Here is a 16519-nt window from a genome sequence, read left to right as displayed (position 1 = left end):
TAAGTTAAAGTACCTTAGCCACAAGTCTCGTGGAGAGGATAGGGCGTGTCTCCTCCAGTTTTATAGGGGTTTCGTGGGTTCACATTTGGAATGTGGGTGCATGGTGTACAGATTCGTGAGGCCTTCTTACCTAAAGGCAACTGACGCTGTTCATCATAAGGGGACTCGGCTGGTCACTGGTGCATATAGGACCAGTCCCATATCCAGTCTCTGTGCTGAGGCAGGGGAACTGGTATTTTACAACCAACGGCAGCTCCTCATAGTACATCAGGCGTGTAAATTCCTCAAAGCTATGGCATCACCCACACACCTTACTCTTGCTCGTCCACCTCTTGAACGCCTTTCCTCCAACCATCCACGAGCCACTACTCTGTTCTAGATCCGATTGTAGTGTTTACTGGAATCACTCGGTGTGGAATAAGTACGATCTCAAATCCAGTGTTTTAACCGTCTGGAGCCCTGGTTACTGCACAGGCCTAGAGTGATTTTAGACTTGGTGCGGTACAGGAGAGATTGTACTCTTGCTTCCGTTTTTAATGCGATATTTTCTTACAGTTTATCTTACCACTCAATTATGTACCTGTTTTTACGGATCGGTCCACACAGGGGGATTCCATTGGTTGCTCTGTCATTTTCCCGGAACGTGTCCTCAAGTTCCGACTGCCTCAAGCCTCTACTGTCTTTGACATATAATTATATCTATCTTATGGATACTGGAGCAGATGTAACGTTCCAGTGCTAAATTTCTTGTCTCTTCCGATTCATTGAGTATCCTTCACTCCGTGAAACATTTGTACCGAGCAGATGAAGTAGTCCAGACTATCAAGGATGCCCTCCTTCAACTAGAACGATTAGGGACGGAGGTGTCTTTCTGGTGGGTACTACGACACATGGGAATTATGGGGAACAAAAGGGCAAATATATCATCCACGGAGGTGTATCTTGAGCATCAGATATCCCAGTGTGCCTGCACCCGCAGGCTATGAGCTCGCTGTTGACTTCCAGTGTCTTGCGTCAGCGAGAGGATGAGTGGCAGGAAGTGATCGACAACAAGCTCCTTGTAGTAAAGCCGACAACTTGGCTGTGCGTACCTCCTTCCAGCCACATCGACGGGACGAGGTTCTACTCACACCTCTTTACATAGACTACAGCCCCATGACACATGTCTTCTTGCTCTGGCGAGAGGACCCTCCGATGTGTGGTGCTTGTGGCGTACAGATCACAATTCGTCACATTTTATTGTACTGCGTTTCATTTGCCGACGTACCTGCAATGATAATGATCAAACGAATTTGCTTATAGTTTTAACGTTTTGTGAATTGTCCAACGTTTTTACCATGGTTTTAGGGAGATGTTACTTGTGTTTTAGTCTCCTGAATAGCGTATTACATTCTTTCCCCTTGTCTTAGCGTGTATGAACACATTTTAATACTTTTTTCACATTCGTTTCTTTTAACGAGTGTAAGGGTGCCCATAAGCACCAACACACGCACACACACACACACACACACACACACACACACACACACACACACACATGATAATTCACAAGTGCACCGCGTCTTCACATTCCTGACAGGAGGCAGCTGAATGGAATGGTTGCAGCGTCTGTTGACGTAAATGTACAGTGTGTTCTCATGGGAACCCTCCGAACAAATTGGATGACCGAGTGCTGCCAATCGAAGAGAGGGAGACGCTTGAGCACTAACATCTAGACCACCGTGTGGATAGGAAAGCTATGAATAATCGAGCATTTGAAAATGTACGTGGTGGGGAAACAGGATACTGAATGTTTCACTGCCCCTGATTTTGCTTTGGTGCATGTGCAATGTTGTGCACTTTAGAAGAGGCTACTTGTTTGTTAGTCACAGAGTGTACCTACCAGATGCATGAGGGCTATTCGTTCATTTCATGCTCTCGTAGACTCTAAGCTCACACACATTTGCAGATATGCAGGTGATGAAATCTCGTTTTTTAACTATTTAGATCTGCAATACGTGAAGTCGCATTGTACTGTGCAAACCAGTTGTAGTATACATTGTGTAAAAATTACTAAGTACAGACGCAATCCAGAATTACTGCATCTCAACACTCGGTAGCGCAGCGACTGTAGTCAGCTCTTCATTCTTTAAAATGTGAAACCCAACGACTATTTGAGATAGAATTGTTTGCCCAGCCGCCAAATGAATGACTTCCATGAACTCCATGAGGGTTGCTGTCTGCCCAATAATAAAGTGAAAATGATAATTAAGGGGCAAGCACTGATTGTCTAAAAAAGCTATTTTTAATAGTTATCCTTATCCTTGTCCTCATCTTTTGACAGAATTCTAATTGCCACTGTTGGTCACAATCCTTGAGGTGTGCCAAAGGTTGCACCTAGCACGAATGGAAGTTTAAATTAGCACGGAGAACTGCGTGACAGTTACATGCTTACAGGTTTATTTTTAAAACTTGATCCCTTCTCTTCAAACTTTCTAATGCACATATTTATCATGTGTTCTGGGGAGCCTATCCACAGAGCCATGACGAGAGAGAAAATAAATACCGAAATACGTACAAACTCGCTTAGTGAAAATTTCTAACATTTGTGTAATATGTTTACCAAACAGAAACGTTGTCTACGTGTTTTGCAGTTCTGCCAATTGCACATTGCAACTGCAATATTTTTTTTTAATTTTCGTTTTTTGTTACCTTGTACTACAATATCGTTTCAGCACTATGTTTTATCCAGGGCGATATATCTGCCATTGTACTGAACTGCTACTATTGGCAGAGGAGAAACGTCAGTTAAAATCTTTCAACAGACAATAAAGTGAACTCCTGCAACTAGTGGCAGCAACAAGCTATGTATACCGGAACTGACAATGAATGCTTTACGAATACAGAGGCGTCATGAAGTGTTCTGCGGTGAAAGACTGGGTTACGAATAGTAAAGCTTTTACGCAATAAACGAGTATTCAAGATCCTTTACTTCTTAACAAAATGGAAGTAATCCACTACTGTATAGAACATATATTTCGTGACGGCGATGTACCCTAAACTACGGTTGCAAATGGTTCGATGAAATAAAATGTTACGCTTGAAATATAGAATTATTGGCCTTGATGTCATCGTGTTTTGAATTCACATTGAAATTTTGAAAGCTAATAAAATCCAAGCAAAAACATACAATCACCCTTTTATTTCAATATAATAAAAGACATGTTACAGACATCTTATAAATTCTCCATTGCATTACTGCTCTACAGAGACTAAACGTAAGCATAGCGTCAGATCAATTTACTAAAGCCCATAGAGAGAAAATATTTCACATGACTTACAGAAAACTGTTCTGGTTGGTCCGTAAGAGCTATGATGAAATAAATGTGGAATTGAATTTCATAATATAACGAATGTAATAGGGAAGACACGAGCAAGTCCTTTCATCATTAACAGTGCTATATCTGAATGTGAAATGGCAAAACAGAATGTCAGTATAAATCCATAGACATAACAGACACATGTTCGTAGAATAGGAGCTCTACGCCTCAGCTACAACTTTTCGTTCTCTGGTCGCTCTAACTAAATTTTATTTAGTTACGTACAATACTGGAATATGATTTACCACTTTTAACAGCAAAAGAAGAGCTTTAAATCAGAATATCGCGTTACTATATCTAGCATCATTAATTAAAGGAAATAATGAATTGTTCAGTTTTGTGCATTGCTGGAAACGTTTAGTGATACAGATCTCGTAACTTTAAGGATATCGGCTTACAGTACCAGGCAATGGTGGTGAAACAGTCCTTTTCTGATCTTAACAAATAAACACATTTGGATCACTAACAATGAAATCTCAGTAGTAGCGTAAGGGGAGAAAGGCACGAGTACAATTTTGATATCAAATTGATGTGTAAATTAATTAAATTAATCAATTAATTACGTCATGCGTTTTTCTCAGTCTGCATGTGATTTCGTGCACCCTCCCCCACACTCCCCCTCCCCCTCCAACACCCACCCTATCGGCGGGAATTTAGAATTTTGCGGGGAATTTCGAAGTTTGGCGGGAATTTCACTGTCCAAGGGCTTCCAGGACTTGAACCCTGGTACTCCTTGATGGAAAATCCAAGTGCACCACCCCTAATACAGGCCTAAAATTTTACCTCCAGAGCCGCTTGGAATTGGCGGGAAATTAAAAAATGTTGTGCCGTTATTGGCACTCAAACTCTGGACCTTGTGGAGCCCAAGGGCATCCCCCAACACGTGGAAACTGCCCAAATGCAGGAGAGGAAGGCTAGGTTGGTGTACTTAATTAATTATGGTTGGGAAACTTAATTCAAAATAGGTTCCAATTACAAAAATAGTCATAAAGATTAGGACTAATTACTCAACTATATGCATAGTGCTACACAATGTCTGCCTAAAATCGCAATACAGCTCTAAAATTGATAACACCATACAACTGGTATTACAAAGCTAAGAAAAAATTTCCCAGTACCACCCAAAACTAGATGCAGACGTACTCAAGTTTTACCCGTCACCTACAAGCTGATGGGAAAACGACTGGTCTGTAATGTACTATCTTTATTTCTTTGCCAGGAATATATTCAACTGTCGAGATGCTGGTGTTGGACAGAGAGGAGTTTAGTAACCGTATTACATGTAAACATGCAGCTGAGGACTGTATCTATTGCTGTTTGAAGTCAGAGTTCGCTACAGGCACCTCCTCGACAATCACCTGCATTTACGAAAGAAATCATGAGAGCATGTCTTGTAGTAGAATCTCCTATAAGATTTTACTATGTGTCTCTCTCTTCTACACTGTCGTACACATACGTATCACAGACAATTAAGACACAGGAAACAACATTCGAGAACACAATCTGCCACATCATTAGCTGGCATGCCAGATAAAGCACAATCACTTTACGTTCAACAACAACAAGCTATAATTCAGGAGGACTTTGCTGGTTTGTACACTGTGGCAAGTCCTGTTTCACCAATGCGAAGCTAAATTACACATGCATTTACAAATCTCTTCTGTTATATCGAAAGCAGGTAACGTCTGTGTGCTTATGATTGGCATTTTTACTCCGTGGCGTTCCTCTACCGACATGTCTGTAAAGTTTCTATCATACAGCACATTCTTGCATTCTAGTTTTGTAAGCGAGTTGATCATCACAGCAAATTTCAGGCGACTACTCAAATGTCGGGAAAAAATCACTATAATTTCTCGGTTCCACAATTAGCTATAATTAAAGTAGTGTCGTCTTTATAAGTAGAGGTTATGAAGTATGAAATAATACAGGAATTGCGGTAACACCCCTTTTTTAAACATGCAATTTTGATAATAAAAGTAAAAACTGTTATAACAGTCATGATTCCACGAGAATGGATACAGCCGATTTCCGTTCGTTTTATGAGAAAAATCGGTTTAGTTTCCAGAGAACTATCTGCATCCACTCTTTAACCAGTTACACCACTCCTTGTAATAGAACCTCCCATAACACTTTACTGCATATATCGAAAAACCAAATACCATCTTCATGTCGACATTGAGCGTATTACATACAGACATATCACTCCACTGAAGGATGTGGCCAGTGTTCGAAGTTGCTTGCACAAATCTGTGTGAAGTTTTGTCGACTGCACTCGAGGAAGACTCTATCCAACAGACTATCAATCACAAGAAAGCGTTCCTCTATTGGTCCTTCATAAGCAGTTTGATACATTGTTTTTTCGGCCGTAACACATCTAAGCAGTGCAAGACTACAGTTTTGTACACTGCCCTCCACTTTGTTTTTCTGCCGTGACTTCAAGGTCTGTGTCAGCTGCTAAACCGACGTTGACAAATTTCGATCCTTTGAATCGCACAGAAAGCAGAACATCACTTTTTGTAAACTACATAACTCCCACGTCACACAAGTTGGTAGAACTAAAACACAAAGGTGATGTTTCTCATTCATATAAATGTGGAAGGCATCACAATATATGGAAAACGGAAACGTTTGCAGCATTGTAGAATGTTTCCAACAGCTATATGAATATGATGACCTATATAGTTAATCTCATCATCCACAGTGATAGGGTAGTGGATATCTTGGTTTTACATTTCAAATTGCATTATTTTCTCATTTTGTAGTAATCTACGTGATTACTGTTCTGGTGTAGACCATAGCCTGAAGATGCCGTTCACAGCATTTGCGAGGTAGTAGAAATAAAACGAGGTACTGCTACTTTACTGGCGAAAAAAGAATTTTAAAAAGTAAGAACATGTAGAGGGCATCACAGCTTATGGAAATAGGATAAGAATTGTGGAATGCTTCCAAACAAGTGTATGAAGATGACGACCTCTACATTTAATCCCATGCTTCACAGTGACAAGTAGCAGAAATCTAATGTTCCCCGAGACTCCCTCCATCTTTATGAAGTGCTGTCAGCCAATCATTATGAGGTAATCAATAGCATAACAGTGGATGGATGGGATGGATAAGGCACTGTTGATGTGGGACGATGCACTGTAATATGCACTACAGTTCATAGCATGATCAATTTTAGCAATTTGACCGTTTGTTCCATAATTTCAATGCCAACCAATGACACGGTAGAATTCTTTCGACTTTCTACATCATCACTGAATCACCCTTCCACTACTCTGCAGATCATAACAAGTATAGTAACACTCGCCTCGCACCTTGCTGAGACTCAATGAGTGGTGCACACTGGAAACTCGCAGTCTGGTAACAAATCCATGTACTGCTGTGGCACACCAGAGAGCTTGTCTGCAGTCTGATGTAACAACGCACTTGATGGAACAATACAGGAAGCCTCTCTTGTGATCGATATTCTTCTGGATATGGTCTTCCTCCAGTACAGTCGACAAAACTCTATGCAGATCTGTGAAAGCGACCTTGAGCACTGGCCACGTACTCCAGTGGAGTGATAGCTGTGTATGAAGTATGCTCTATGTCAACACGCAAATGGTATTTGTATTTTCGATGTATCAGAAGAGAAAAGTGCAGTGAAATCTTATGCGAGGTTGCTTTACAAGAAGTGGTATAGCTGGTTAAATATTGGATGCAGAAAATTCTCTCAAAACTACACCGATTTTACTCACAAAACTAACAGAAATCGGCTGTACGTACTCTCATGGAATCGTGACAGTTTTTATATTTATCGTTATGATTGCATGTTTAAAAACCAGGTATTACCGCAAGTCCTGTGTTATTACATATTTCATGACCTCTAAAAGTGGATACCATTTGAATTATAGCTCGTTGTGGAACGTACAAATGATAGTGATTTTTTCCCGACATGTGAGTAGATGTGTGAAACGAGGTGTGATGACCAAGTTGCTTACAAAATTAGAACACAAGAATCTGTTGAATGATAGAAACTTTACAACATGTCGGTAGAGGGGAGTTATGGGGCAAAAATGTCACACGTAAGTACGCAGAAGGTAATTGGTTTTGATGTAGTAGGAGAGGGAGAGACGTGGTAGAATCTTATAAAAGTTTCTGGTACAACATAGGCTCTCATGATTTGTTTCATGAACACAGGTGTGATATAGCTTCACATTTGTAAAACTGGACTTGCCATAGTGTACAAAACAGCTAAATCCTCTTGTATTACAGCTTCTTGTTGTCTGACGTAAGATGATTATTTTATTTTCCGACGTGTGAGCTAATGGGCTGAAAAATTGTATTCTCTAATTTTACTTCATGTGTCTGAAATGTTTGTAATGCACACATACATGACAGTTTATTTATAGACACTTACTTGAACGTGCTAGACGCTCTCAGATAGCGTAATTTGTCCATCAAGCTGAAAGATGTTGCGTAATATAGATTTTTTTCTTCGCAGTTTAATTTTCAAGGTTTCTTTTCACCAATGACGTTTTCAAAATAACGAGGACATTCTGCAGTGAACGCTATTTTTCGCTGCAAACTGGGAAAGTTTTTTTCCCCCGGTTTTACACAGGGTGGACCTGTACGGACTTCTGAATTTTAGTCATATGTAATTTTTTTGCTCATAAAAGTAAAAGAAAATGGATTACTCCTATTTTCATGGAAAGAGGGCGTTTACTGTTGTCGCGATTGTGGTTTCCTTTTTAATTGATACTCGATTATAAGAGATGCGTTGAAAAACAGTTACGGGACTTGTTTTCAGAAGGAAAGTTACTTGCATGCGTTGATGTGGGGGATGGTCCAGCGTGTGTGTGTGTCTGTGTGGGTTGTCGCACTAGGCAGGAGTGTCCTGACAGGGTGCGACCTATGGGGTGGGTTAGCCTTCATATATCTCCTACGGAGTAATTCGGTTTACGTGCTTTTGTGTTGGCGAAGGACCATCGCCTCAAGGCGGACTAGCTGCCTCTCCTCTGCTGGCGGAATGGCGGCAGACCGCAGAAAAAAAGTGAGGTGCTCCGCGGTAGCAGTTGGTTTCTGTTTTCATGACAATTTTGATGAGTGCTTAGAACAGTGACGTATTTTGCCATCAATTGTAGCAGTGCGTATTGGGTTCATTTATCTTGGCTGCAGGGTAATTGTCGATGAGGTGTCTGTAGCAACCTCGGAAGTCAAACAGCGATACATACAGTCCTCAGCTGTATGCATACAAGTAATATACTTATTAAACTTCTCTCTGTCCAACATCAGCATCGCGCCAGTTGAATATATTCCGGCCAAAGAAATGAAGATAGTACCTTACCTACCACTCTTTTTCCTACCAGCTTGTAGGTGAAGGGTAGCCACTAGTTTTCAGTGGTATTGCAAAACTTTTTCCCAACAGGATAACACCAGTTGTATGGCGTCATCACGTTTTGAGCTGCATTGCGACTTTAGACAGTCCTTGTGTAGCGCTATGCATATAGTTGTGCAATTAGGCCCAATATTTATGACTAATTACGTAATTAGGACCAAATTTTACTTCAGTTTTCCAACCAAAATGAGCAAAATAAACTAACCTAACCTTCCTCTGCTGAATCTGGGCGGTTTCTATATGTTGCCTGACGCACTTGTGCTTTTTGTTCAGAAGAACCAAGGTTTGAGTCCTGGAAAGGACACTGCCATTTTTAATTTCCTGCTAGTTTCCTAGTGAGGGATGGGATGGGACGTCAGAACAGCCCTCGGACAAAGTTGGCCGCCAAATTCAGAAATTCTCGCCAACACGGAAGGTGCAGAGGTGCAGGAGGAGGCTGAGGTGGGGGAGCATGCAGGAAGTCGTGTACAGGCTGAGAAGAACACATGATGTCATTTGGAGGGTGGCGGTGGGGGTGATCAGGTGGTAATTAATATCAGTTTAATTAATTTGCATATACGTTTCATATCTAAATTGTGCTCTTGCCCCTGTTACCCTACTATTACTCTAATTGTATAAAATCTCACATCGAGTGATAATCTCTCTCTTCATCTCTTCCTGGGCACGATTCAAAATGGCAATCCTATGGCGCTAGACGGAACTGAGACACCACACAGTTTTCATTGTAATAAAACGTTGAGCATTTTACTGACATCGCAGTTCCACACGAGTTTATGAAAATGCTGTGTTAGCTTTTTCATAAAAGGAAGCTTCAGCTACGGTGACAAATCCTATACACATCTGGAAATCATACTTTCATGAACGTCGTCTGCTAGAATTTTACACTCTCGTAAAATGTCCAACATTTTATACTAGCAGATTTATGAAATGCCGATTGATATTTCCATCTTTAAAACCAGCAACAAAATACCTGTCATTATGGTTGCAATTTCACACCTGCCGGAATAACTACGCCGCCAAAGTGAGTGTCACAAGTAGGCTTTTTCCATGAGCACATACCACTGGCATTTTGGAAGAACCTATGTTCACCGTATACCCTCAGAAGGGATCTGTTAATGTATATATTGGGCACCTTTACAGGTAACTCTCAAACAACTACTGTATTTCTAATTTTCACGTGTTAATAACAAATCCTTTATGTCTGTTGTTTGTTTACTAATGATAATGTTGCTTTACATTGAATATATGCTGATGATCCCCTCTTGTTAACCTTTAATGTATCGTCGCCCCTTGAAAATCCCGCCAATTAGAATCCACTAACGTCACCAACATTTGAAATAAAAAGCAGCGTCGTTTTGTAGCGCTGAACACAAACCGCAGGCAGTCGTCCAACCTAAGAAGCTACTACTATTTGACTGCACACAGAATTAGTGTATTCAGCTGTATATTTGAAAAACAACTGATGCCTCTTTAAACTGACTTTCACAACTGTTTGGGGTTGGGTTGATTTGTTTGGAGGAAGAGACCAAACAGCGAGGTCATCGGTCTCATCGAATTAGGGAGGGACGGGGAAGGAAATAGGCCGTGCCCTTTCAGAGGAACCATCCCGGCATTTGTCTGGAGCGATTTATGAAAATCACGGAAAACCTAAATCAGGAAGGCCGGATACGGGATTGAACCGTCGTCCTCCCGAATGCGAGTCGAGTGTGCTAACAACAGCACCACCTTGCTCTGTCACAACTTTTCAATTCCTCTTGTGTGTACAACGCGCTGTAATCCTTCACTTAACACGACATTTCGACAGCGTACCTTGCTGTCGTCTTTTGGGGATACTTATAGAATGAGGGCCTCCGCTACGTCGCGCCTCCTTTTTACAGTCTTGTCGCTCCCACCCCTTTACTCACTACCCGGAGTGGTGAGGGGACGCGAACCAAAAATGCTGAGCGCGAACCCCGGTTCCTCAGTGCTTCTGTCGCCTCAGTCCGGCACGAGAGTCGCTCTCGGCGTTGCGTTGCCCGACCACTGGGGCCCACTCCGGGGCCAATCCCCAATCGCTGAGAGTGAAACCACTGTCTCTATTGATCACGCTGACAGCAACTCTTTTTTGTGTCAAAACCCTCCTTTAGAACGCAATCCAAAAATGACGACTTCTGCCTTACCACTTCCGTTTGATCATATTTCATTGACTCCGTGAGCCTGTTGCTATGCGGCGTTTCCCAAGCACAGATTTTGTGCCTTGCTTCAGTTGAGTGTCTCTACTGTCTTCCTGGCACCTTTCTTCCACTGTCCACACAGTAAGTTCGATTTATGCCTTACCGCATACGGAATACGCCAGACATGGTTTACGGAGCCCCAAGTTCCATGGAACCTAATGATCGACGCCTTTTTTGGAGGTGGACGGAAAACACATTTAAAGTTGCGTCGAGCCAAGAGTCTGCACATTTTGTTCAGTATTTTGCTGGTGTATGGGAGGTATGCCATTGCATTATTCTCCTATTCGAGTTCGATTTGTTGGCCCTTCTGCCTGAAAGCACATAACATTTTTCTCCCGCCATATCCGTCCGCCTTTAGTGTGTGATCGAGTGAGCTCCAGTGATAGGCTTCCTTAGTGCGATACTGCACTGCAATATTGTGTGGTTCCGACCTGTGTGGGCGCACTGGTTATGTTCTGTTCTTGTCACAGGCAAGTGTGTTTTTTCTTGTTACACTTGTAAGCAGTGCGGCCCCCCGGGCATTTTACGGCCGGTTGCCTTGTTGGTATACATGCAATAGGCTAGCGATCGGACATTATATTTATTCACATTGTATATAAAATAGTGCAAGATCATTCGCACTGACGGAATTACAGTGCACTGTTATTATTACTTGGTTTTCGACTTGTTCTGTGGTACTTTGGCGTTAACTGGTAATTTTGGTTCTTGCTGGAGGGGACCTCGACTAGTACAATTCGTAATGGTCTGGCCAGACGATATTCTTACAGTGTTCGAAACCACAGGGATCTACTAGAGCGGTTTACGGAGGACATTAGGATAACTATGTCGGCCATTTGCCTTTGTATATCAGAAGTATAGCTGGTCAACAATGTTTTTGTTTGGGCACATGTGCATCCGGAGAACCAGTCAAGTAACCTTTTCCCTTATAAAACTGAAACGTTCGCCAAATTCGACAGACTGTTGGCAATCGTCGAAAACATCGGCTTGAGTGATGTAAGGCGTGATGGTAGTCGGTATACTTCTATGATGGAACACCCCACAGCAAAGTGCATCGAAGCGGAGGGTATCTGATAGTAAGACAGGTTTCGATGCAACTAGTCCGGCGATTTGGTGCGAGACTGACCAGTACTGTGGGAGAGGGTGAAGCGAAGTTGATGCCACGAAGTGGCAGTGCATGATAAGACTTACGGGCGCTGCTGAAGACTTCTAGTAAAGTGAAATCGGTCTCGAAATCTGGTTTACCGTTTAATCTTGCTACATTGAATGATGAGAGCATTTGGACCTTGCTTGACTCCGGTCTCCTATATCCCTACATGTTTACTGGTGGTATAACAGGCTGCTTCGGATTTATAAACTACCTCCTCTGCAAAAGGTACCCACGTAATGGTGGGCCATTAACGCAGAGTTTCTGATTCTTGGTAAAAGATTTTGTTAAATTAGGAAACCGGAGGCTGTCATGATTGCTGAATTTTAACATTGTAAGGGGTTTGATTATTAAGGAATTTTTTGGATGTGATTTTTCGAAACAAAACAGTGCATTTTACATTATATAAGTAGGAAATTCATGTTTATATATCAGGATGGTGAGAAATATGATTTTTGTAGTCATAACTACCTTAAAAGAATGTGTAACGTTAAAATAGGTGGTTGTTGGGAGTGTTGGATGAGTATCCTCATGTTCCTACTGCTAAGTTAGGGGTCACTGATAAGACTGAATATAAACTCCAGCTTACTGATCAGAAGCTTATCCTACCAGTCCCCTTACCAGTTGTCGCCTCTTCGGATGAGGGAGATGCGAAAGACGGTTGGCCAACTTTTCGCATAAGATGTTATAAAGTCTTCGCTCTCTCCATACGCCTCACCTAAGCCTTTCATAGCGTTTTGCTGGGATCGTAACCTGTTGCAGTACAACCATGCGCTGTTGGGGTTGGCTACAGGGACAGTGTTGTCGCAGCCGTTACATTTCATGTTAGGTGACCTGAAGTTTATGTGAGTGAATAATTACTTGGATGACACTTTGACAGTATAATCTTTGATGAGCATTTGCGTCATTTGTGGCAAGTCTTACTGCGACTCTGTGACGCTGAGCTGTTGTAAAACCGTCGAAGGTGAATCTGAACTGTCGAAAAATTTCGCTGTTCGATCACATAGTACCTACTAAGGAAATTAATGTAGATGAGGACCTCACTAAAGCCATCCACGAGTTCCCTCTGCCTAAAGATAAGATAGGTATAGCCTAGATTAAAGGGAAGACACTTTTTTCGCAAATTTATTCTTGTTTTTGTGCTATTGTCCGCATCCCTAAATCATTGCGGCAGAGGGGGCGAAGTTCTAGTCGATCTATACTCAGCAAGCAACGTTTGATTCAATGAATTTCGCTGTAGACAGTGTCCTGGTGTTGGCTGTGACGAATTTCTATCAAATGTTTATCTTATGGAGCAACGCGTCTAATTCTGGAATAGTAGCTATGTTACTCTAAGAGTATGAGGGAGTAAGGAAACTGATGGCCTATGCGTCAAGGTCCATGTCCGCCACTAAGAGGAAACTCATTTTACCTAGAGCATAGACCATTTAGACTGGAAACTGATAAACAGGCTTCACTTGAGTGTTGGCTGGGCCTCATAAGATCAGATGGATAGGTAGATGGCCAGTGAGGTTTTGGCTTACTGGTTTAATGTGAGGAACATCAAAACGTAGACAACCAAGGAACTGAGACCCTCAGTCGTATAATTCACTAAGAGCTCATAGTCGCCGAGTCGCCACAAGACACTGAAGAGCAGGGGTGTTTTCCTACAGTAATAGGGGAGATTTCAGAGCTGTTCAGAATTCTGACGGAACGGGCGGGCGTAGAGACACGATGCAGATGCCCGGTTAAGGAACTTTAAACAACAAAAAAGTAATGAAGGTACGGAGGTCCCAAGTTATTCTCTCAGTGACGGCATGCTTTGCTACCGCTCTCGCTGTGATATGAGACATAAGTTATATCTTCCGAGAGAACTCTGTCACCCTGTTTCAAGTACTTCCACAATGCGTTATGTGGGCAAAATCTAGAGCTTTATGTATAAGACAATCAAGAAATTAAGGAACATTTAACCTGACCGACTTTCAATGGCTATGTAGGGAAGCTAGCCAGGCAGTGTTAAAATGTAAGATAGCTAAGCTGATTCCCGACACCCAGGCGGGTGAGTTGAATTCCTCTAGGGCTGAGCACCCCATGAAACAAATTGTTATCGATTATCTGGGTCCCCAACCCCGTACCAAGCGCGGAAATCGGTAAATGTTGTTGATGGCGGACGCCTTTAGGTATCTTGTCTGGCTGCTCTGAATTAAGGCCACCACCTCTGCAGTTACAATTACGCATTTAGCACGAATATTTACGGTGCTTGGAGCACCTGAGGTGTTGGTGAGCGATAGCGCACCAGCCTTCATGCCTCGAGAATTGAGGGAATTGTGCTTCGTCAGCCGCGGTGGCCGAGCGGTTCCAGGCGCTTCAGTCTGGAACCGCGCGACTGCTATGGTCGCAGGTTCGAATCCTGCCTGGGGCATGGATGATATGATATCCTTAGGTTAGTTAGGTTTAAGTAGTTCTAAGTTCTAGGGGACTGATAACCTCAGATATTAAGTCCCATAGTGGTCAGGTCCATTTGAGCCAATTCTGCTTCAATAGCGCTATATCTCACGACATTACCACCCCATATTATCCACAACCATCACTTCAGAAAATGTGCTGTGATAATTTTTCTCGTCCAGTCTCAGGCCAAGTTGGATCAGACGGACAGTTGGTGTAGTTCTTGGTTTGTTCATGAAACTCACAGGACCACCCCCGACAAGTTATGTTCACATTTCCTGTAAACTCACCCTCGTACATCTAACGTGTGATAGATCAATGACCTCCCATCTGGTAATAGTAATCCGAAGGTCATTACGAAAAATTGGGGAGTCAGCTTGCAATAATAAGTCACCGACACTGTAGCGAAGTTGTCAGAAACAACAGGGAAAGACAGCCAGTCTCGTTACGAGTTATTGATGTGGTTTTCCTGAACAATTTCTTGGCATAGAGTTATTTGTTGTTGTGGTCTTCAGTCCGAAGACTGGTTTGATGCAGCTCTCCATGCTGAGCGAGCTTCTACATCCCAGAATAAGTACTCTGGCGTACATCCTTCTGAATCTGCTTACTGTATTCGCCTCTTGGTCTCCCTTTACCATTTTTACCCCCTCACACTAAGCTGGTGATCCCTTGATGTCTCAGAATGTGTCCTATCAATTGTCCCTTCTTTGGTTCAAGTTACGTCACAAATTTCTTGTCTCCCCAATTTTATTCAGTAACTCCATTATCGTTACGTGATCCACTCATCTAACCTGCAATATTCTTCTGTAGCACCACTTTTCGAAAGTTCCTGTTCTTTTTTGTCTGAACTGTTCATCATCGTCCGCAGCTCGTGGTCATGCGGTAGCGTTCTCGCTTCCCGCGCCTGGGTTCCCGTGTTCAATTCCCCGCGGGGTCAGAGATTTTCTCTGCTGCGTGATGACTGGGTGTTGTGTGATGTCCTTAGGTTAGTTAGGTTTAATTAGTTCTAAGTTCTAGGGGACTGATGACCATAGATGTTAAGTCCCATAGTGTCCAGAGCAATTTTTTTTTGTTCATTATCCACGTTTCGCTTGCATCGATGGGTACACTCCAGACAAACTCTTTCAGAAAAGACTTTCTAATTCTTAAATCTATATTCGTTGTCAACAAATTTCTCTTACTCAGAAATTCCTTTCTTGCCACTGCCAGTCTACATTTTATATCCTCTCTGCTTCCATCATCATCATCAGTTATTTTGCTGTCCCAATAGCGAAAATCATCTACTATTTTAAGTGCATCGTTTTCTAATCCAATTGCTTTAGCATCACCTGATTTAATTTGACCTCATTCCATTATCCTTGTTTATTTTTGTTGATATTCACCTTGTATCCTTCTTTCAAGACAATGTCCATTCTGTTCAACTGATCTTCCAAGTCGTTTGCTGTCTGACAGAATTACAAAGTCATTGGCACACCTAAAAGCTTTTATTTCTTTTCCCTCAAGTTTAACTGCTACTTCAAATTCTTCTTTGGTTTCGGTTACCGCTTGTTCATTGTACAGACTGAATAATACCGGGGATAAGCTACAATCCAGTCCTTTCTCAACTACAGGTTCCTTTTCATGCCCCTCCACCCTTATAACTGCTGTCTGCTTTCTGTAGAAACTGCTAATAAACCTTCGCTCTCCTACCTTCAGAATTTCAGAGAAAGTATTCCAGTCAGCATCGTCAAAAGCTTTCGCTGAAGCTACAAATGCTATAAACGTAGGTCTGTCTTTCCTTAATCTATCTTCTAAGAGAAGTGGTAAGATCAATACTGCCTCCCACGTTCCTACATTTCTGCGGAATCCAAACGGATCTTCCCCGAGGTCCGCTTCTATCAGTTTTTCCATTCTTCTGTAAGGAACTGGTGTTAACATCTTGCAACCATGACTCATTAAACTGAAAGCTTGGTACTTTTTACGCCTGTCAGTAACTGCCTTCGTTAGAGTAGTGGTGTATGCC

General features: G+C 42.2%; 1 protein-coding gene across 1 annotated transcript in view; it reads right to left on the bottom strand.

Annotated features, from left to right (window-relative positions):
- The window catches only part of LOC124595553 (neural cell adhesion molecule 2-like), a 433003-nt gene that overhangs the window by 102124 nt on the left and 314360 nt on the right, over positions 1-16519 (bottom strand). The gene's annotated exons all lie outside the window — the stretch shown is intronic.

This window comes from Schistocerca americana, chromosome 1, assembly GCF_021461395.2.
Source record: "Schistocerca americana isolate TAMUIC-IGC-003095 chromosome 1, iqSchAmer2.1, whole genome shotgun sequence".
In the NCBI taxonomy this organism is placed as follows: domain Eukaryota; kingdom Metazoa; phylum Arthropoda; class Insecta; order Orthoptera; family Acrididae; genus Schistocerca; species Schistocerca americana.
This window is presented reverse-complemented; position numbering and strand designations above follow the sequence as displayed.